Below are 6,750 nucleotides of genomic sequence, written 5' to 3' on the forward strand. Positions count from 1 at the left end.
GTGTAATAACTGTACCAAAGGTTCTATGAGATGTTAACATTTTTTTTTTGTGGTATATCCATTATTTAAGTAGGTCTTTATGAATTTATGTAAATATTATGAAATTTGTACCCTGGCGTATTTTTAAATTTCTCTTGGGACTTTTGCTGCATGGTAAAGCTTTGCCAACTCCATTATTACATGTTTATTGTAGAAAATACTGAAAAGCAAATTATCCATAAGCCCTGTTAATGTTATTTTATTGGGAGTTTTTCATTTGCTTGTTTTTGTTTCTTTTCTACATAGGAGCATTTTCCCACATAATGAACTATTTTTTAAAACAGGTCATAAATTGGCAGGTTTTATTCAGCTGGTATGATACCTAGCTCAATATTATTTAAATGTTTTTCCTATTAGTTGTCAGCATGAAAAAAAAGACAGGAAGGTAAGTTGATACAACCTCCTTCAGAAAAATACTAATCTACTAAAACTGACATATACGTACCCTATGCCTAGCAATTCTGCTAGGTATGCAATAGAAACACACACATGTTCTCCAGAAGATGTGGAATGTTCATAGTAGCATTATTCATAATAGCCCCAAACTGGAAACTGCTCAAATACCAATCAGCAGTAAATGGATAAATTGTGATATACTCACAGAATGGCAATTTAATAAAGTAAAGAAAATAAAACTAGAACTAACAGATGTTGAACAAAAGAACTCAGACACAAAAGAGTATATTCTTTATGATTCCAATATAAGAGAATTTATTCTATATAATTCCATTTATATAAAGTTCAAGAAGAGGTTAAACCAGTGGGTCTCTGTGGTATGATTCTGCTACATAAGACACCATTTAGCAATGACTGGAGACATCTTTGGTTGTCAGAACTGGAAGAGACTGGATGCAGAACATCCTACAATGCAGGACAGTCTCCCACAACAAAGCATTACCCAAAATGTCAATAGTGCCAAAGCTGGCCTTGGGCTAAACTAATCTATGCTCTTAGAGGTAAGGATGGTGGTTTCTCTTGGATATGAAGGGGCATGACTCTGGCTATGGGTAGCTGGTCGTGCTTTGTTCTTGATTTTAGTGCTGTACTAAAATCAAGTTTTATATATGTATAAATTTAGTTAAATGGATGTGTTCAGTTTGTGAAAATTCATTGAGCTATACAGTTAACATTTGTGCACCTTTCTTTAGGTATTTTAGACTTTGATAAAAAATTTATCAAAAAATCAGACTTCACATAAAAATCCGGATGAGACTTCTTTTGAAAGATTTAACATTAAGTTTGGTAACACCCACAGCTGTAGCTAGTAAGCAGCAGACAGACCCCCTTTAGTTGGTGCATGTGTTCTCCAGGCCCCATTTTCCTGTTTCGGTTACTTGTATCACCTCACTGGTATCTAGACATTTAAAAAATAATTCACACACTACAGAGCAGGAGTCCCCAACCAGCCCAGGCCGCAAACTGGTACCAGTCCATGGCCTGTTAGGAACTGAGCTACACAGCAGAAGGTGAGCAGTGGGCAAGTGAAGCTTCATCTGTATTTGCAGCCACTCTCCAGCACTTGTAGCATCACCGACTTAGCTCCAGAGATCATCAGGCATTAGATTCTCATAGGAACACCGGTCCCTGGTGCCAAAAAGGTTGGGGACCACTGCCATAGAGTTCACCTGTTTATACAATTCAGTGTTTTTAGTCTAGCTACAGAGTTGTGTAGCTGTCACCACAATCTAATTTTAGAATATTTCCATTCCCTTAAAAAGAGACTTAATACCTATTAGCAGTCACTTCCTATCCTCTCCCTCATCCCTAGGCAACAACTCATCTACTTTTTGTCTCTATATAATTTTAGACATTTGCATTTTGTGATCTCTGTTCTAAAACAAGATTTATAATGGTCATACAGTATTTCATTAACAGGTTAGATCACAAATTATATAAAGTTCTTTTATTGGGCATTTAGTTAGGATAAGTTATTAGATATGGAATTATCGATGAGAGGTCATAAACATTCTGAAGTTCCTGATAACTATCACCGCAGTGCCTTCCAGAAAGATTGTACCAGACCACCCTTGTCATCAGTGTATGACAGTGTTTTTTGCAAATTTTGTATTGTGACCCTGGTCATATTGGAATTACTATACATCTGTTTTCATTTTGTCTTAGATATGTTTGTTTTTCTAGATGGATCATTGTTCACACAGTTGGTGAGACCTAAGTTTAGGCTATTTTGGACAAGTGTGCCAGTACTGTCCCTTTTTACATGAAGACAGTACCACTTACGATCCATTTTGAATGAATGCATTATTTCAGGTTTTCCATATTTCTCCAGCTGGTTCCTTAAAGGTTCTTTCAAATAGAATGGCTTTTTGCCAGCACAGATTGACACTTCACCCCACAATGGTGTATTCTGTTTCCTTGTTTGTTAATAGAGCCAAGATTTCAAGCTACTTTCTTTCTATTAGGTATTATAATTTGCTTCACAATAAATTACATTTTGTGTTTCTCAAATATTTTTTGTGGCCAAGAGCTCTTTTGAAAAACAAGTTGTTTTCATGTTTGTAATACATAAATTACTGTTTGCTAGTTAGCTGCCATAATGCTTTTTTTTTTTTAGAAATTGTCACTAGCTAGTTATTAAACATCTATTATCGCTCATGCAGAATTAACTTCCACTTAAAATGTTCCAGTTAAACAAAACTTCATTGTAAACCCTTTAATTGATTCATTGTCTCTGCGCATAAAGCAGTCTCATTCAGGAGTGTGAGTCACTAGCACCATTCTTAGATTGCTAAGCTCATGATTTGGGATGCCCAGATAGTTAATACTTTAGAATCATGGTGAGTCAATACTGAGACTTTTTAGTCCAACCACAGATTTTCTTTGATGACTGGGAAGTGCCTTCTTGAAAATTTGACATCTTACTATTGTTTAATTTCACTGTCATTATTTCACTTCTTTCTGCATAATTTGTTGGTTTTATGAATTTTTCTGGAGTGATTTTCTTTTTTGTTTAGTTTAATGCCACTTTTAATATAGATAGAAGAGGAAGTTGCCTACATGATGTCGTTTGAAATGGAGTAATTTTTATCAAATGTTAATAGAAGGGACCTTAGAAATCGTCTAATCTGACATTCTCCACGTATTTCACACATGAAAAAATGGAAATACTTATTCCCGAAGTACCTGTTAGAATCTTTTGGCTCCTAGTTCAGTGCTTGCTCTGTCTCAGTTTCACAAAATTCAAGGTTAGGAGTCACTTTTTTAGAATATTAATTTTAATTCATCCTGGATTTTATTTTCATTTAGAAAAGAAATTAAGATTATAAAATATGGTCTATCTATTGTACGTTTTAGGTTTGTTGTTATTTTTAATTAGAAGGAAGTTAAAACTTGGCTCTGATCCATTTGGACTTGATTGTTGCATTTGCAAAACATTTAGTATAGTACTACTTATTTAAAAGTTTTTAATTTCTTGATTATTATAGCTTAGTGAGCATTAAACATTGACAGGGAACCGTTATGGTTTTTTTTCATTGCTGATCTGAAACCCTTGGGAACTTTTTTTTACATGAGTCTATTAGAGAGATTTTCCCAAAGATATATATGAAAGCGATATTTTTAGATTAACTGTTTTTGTGCTCAAGATTATAATAGAGATTGTAATGGAAAAAATGAATCAAATAAACTGTAAAGTCAAGCATTTCACCGTAGAATCATTGCTTTATAAAATGTTTAAACTTTAACAGATGATTTGTTATCTTCTGTTGCATAGCATGTGTAACTACATTAAATATCTCTTGAATACAGCTGTAGTTTTTAGAAAGTGTTTCTAAATTTCCTATAAACTGCTGGATTGCAAGCTTCTTGATGGTAGGTAAATACTAATAGCATGAATGAATTTTGGTCTAAAACTTTTTTTTACTTTTTATTATGGTAAAATATACATTACAAAATTTATTTTTACCATTTTTAAGTGTTTAGTTCTGTGGCATTAAGTACATTTACATTGTTGTACAACCATCACCACCATCCATCTCCAGAACTTTTTTATATTCTTAACTGAAACTGTACCCATGAAACACTAACTCCCCATTCCTCCCAGCGCCATATAAGTAGAACCATATATTTGTCCTTTTTTTACTGATTTCTTTCACTTAGCATAATGTCTTCAAGATTCATCCATGTTGTAGCATGTTAGACTTTTCTTCCTTATGAGGCTGAATAATATTCCATTGTGTATATTGTATTTTGTTTATTTGTTCATCTGTCAGTAGATATTTGGATTGCTTCCGCCTTTTGACTATTGTGAATAATGCTGCTATGAACATGGGTGTACAAATATATGTTGGCCTCCCTGCTTTTGTTTCTTTTGGGTACAGAAGTAGAATCATATACTAATTCTCTATTTAATATTTTGAGGAAACCATACCCATACAGTTTTCTACAGCAGCTGTACCATTTTACATTCCCACCAGCAGTGCACAAGGCTTCCAGTTTTTCTATAGCTTTGGCAGCTTGCTTGCTCGCGTTCACTCTCTTGCTCTCTCTCTTTTCCTTCCTTCCTTTCTTCCCCCTTTCTCATCTCTCCCTACTTCTCTCCTTTTCCCTTCTTTCATAATAGTGTGCTTTTATTTGCACGTCCCTAGTAATTCGTGATGGCCTAAAACTTCTTATAGTTTAAACTCAGATTAACCCAGGCTTTTTAAAAATATATGTATTAAAATCATTAGTGAGGGAGTGAGGAAACCAGCATATTCATACTTCGATAGTGGAAATATAAATAGTTAACAGCTTTTTGGAGGGGTAATTTGGTAATGCATATCAACTTTAGAATTTTTGGAGAGAATGGCAAAGATGTTGACCTTTCCTTAACACACAAAAATTTTTTTCACAGTTCATAGAACTGTTGACCTAGCAATTCTTTTAGAAAAATTTCCTAAATCTATAATTAGGGGTATGTACAAAGTTGTAAGTATAATAGCAAACCACTGTAAAACTGAAATACCTAACCACGGGTGGGTTAAATTCTGATTCGGTAGTCCTGGGAGTAGGAGTTGGGTAAGTAAGACTTGGGAATCGGCATTTTCAACATGCCCTTTGGATAATTCTGATGGAGGTGGTCTGTGGACCACTTTTGAGGACCATATACTCATCATTACTTTTACATGCTTTAATTTCAGGTTCCATGCTGTGCTAAGGCTCTCTACAGACTGGGTTTTGACTTCCCCGTCCAGCCTTCTCTGCATCTGCTTCCCAAACATCCTCCGTCATGCTCCCGTCTAAGAGCCTCCTTGTGCACCTTTTCCCTCACACCATTTTCTCCATCTGCCTTGCCTCTCCTTCCACCCCACCTCTGCCTGGTGAAACCATACCCATCCTTCAGAGATCCACTTGCCTTCTGCAGTAAGCTTATACTTTTTTACCCCAGCTTTATGGAGATATGATTGACAACTTATACTTTTTAATTCATAGGAGTTAGTCTCTTTCCCTTCTCCGAGTATTTTCACATTTTCTAATTTTATAACACTCATTCTGTCCTGAAGTATGATTGTATTAGTGAACACATTTTATATTTCCTACTTCTTACAAATGCATTCAGATCTTCTATTTAATATGCCACACATTCATTGAGTGCTTTCTGTGTCCTGGGTAGCATACAAGGTGCTAGGGACTCAGAGAATTAAAAAAAAAAAGAAAACATGGATTTTTCCCTCAAGGAACTCATATTCCAGCAGAAGAAGCCAACCACTAACCTTGATTTGATAGAGGAAGTTCTGATACTGGTGGAATGAAAAATTGTTACGGTCTTTCTGGGGAGGAGATTGAAGAGGTCGAGGAAACTTGAGGTGGTGCCCTTTGAGCTACATTTTGAAGGATGAAAGTTTTTCCAGGCAGGAAGTAGTGGAAAGATGGATTAAAGTAGAAAAAGTCAATGAGCAGAGATTTAAATTTATTAAATCACTCAGTGAATACTTGTTCTAAGTGCCAGGGATACAAGAAAAAATTCCTTGCTTAAATTCTGTTGAGATGACAGATAATGAAGACATTAACAAATAAAAAACGTGTTAGGTAATGTTAAGTAAGTGCTCTTAAGGAAAAACGCCAAGTCCAAGAGTATAGAGCGTGATGGACATTATTGTAGGTAGGGGGTCAGGGAAGGCTAGTACTATAGGAGGTGACACCTGAAGAGCAGTGTAAATGAAGTGAGGGAGCAAACGGGGAGGCTCTGCGAAGGAAGCGGGTTTAATGGAGGGAAACAGCAAATACATATGTGATAGGGTATAGTGTAAGTTGATATAAATATGTTTTAAATTTTTGAAGTAAAACAAGCTAAGATGCACAGTTTTTATAAAACTCTTAAATTTTGAAAGGTATTTAAGTTATATTTTAAAAGTTTACAAAAGGATTTTTTACAGCTATCAAGCAGACTTTATTAGGGCATGGAATGTCTTTAGGGATATTTTCTTTAAAAAGACAGTATATTCATTTGGGTCAAAAAACAAAACTATAAAAAGATATAATCAAAATTCTTGATCCTACCCCATCTTTCTTAGTCTCCTCCCCCACTTTCATTAATTTTTTTAAATATCTTGTGTTTCTTTATAGAAGTATAAGCAAAAACACAGTTTTTTTTTTCTCCTTATGTAAAAGGCACATACTATATACAGTTATATACCTTGCTATTTTCACTAATTAAATGTCTCGGATATCTTTCTATACTAAGGAGAACATTCCTCATTTTTTTACAGCCAC

At 34.8% G+C, this 6,750-nt stretch overlaps 1 protein-coding gene across 4 annotated transcripts in view; it reads left to right on the forward strand.

Annotated features, from left to right (window-relative positions):
• GJC1 (gap junction protein gamma 1) overlaps positions 1-6,750 on the forward strand; it is a 30,711-nt gene that overhangs the window by 9,153 nt on the left and 14,808 nt on the right. Inside the window, exon 3 of one of the 4 annotated variants that reach the window (XM_023521545.1) lies at positions 5,178-5,400. The exons of the other annotated variants lie outside the window; for them this stretch is intronic. The gene's annotated coding sequence lies outside the window, so the exon portion shown is untranslated. The remainder of the gene's footprint in view (positions 1-5,177; positions 5,401-6,750) is intronic. 4 annotated transcript variants of the gene reach the window in all.

Source organism: Pteropus vampyrus, unplaced genomic scaffold (genome assembly GCF_000151845.1).
Source record: "Pteropus vampyrus isolate Shadow unplaced genomic scaffold, Pvam_2.0 Scaffold306, whole genome shotgun sequence".
NCBI classification, from domain to species: domain Eukaryota; kingdom Metazoa; phylum Chordata; class Mammalia; order Chiroptera; family Pteropodidae; genus Pteropus; species Pteropus vampyrus.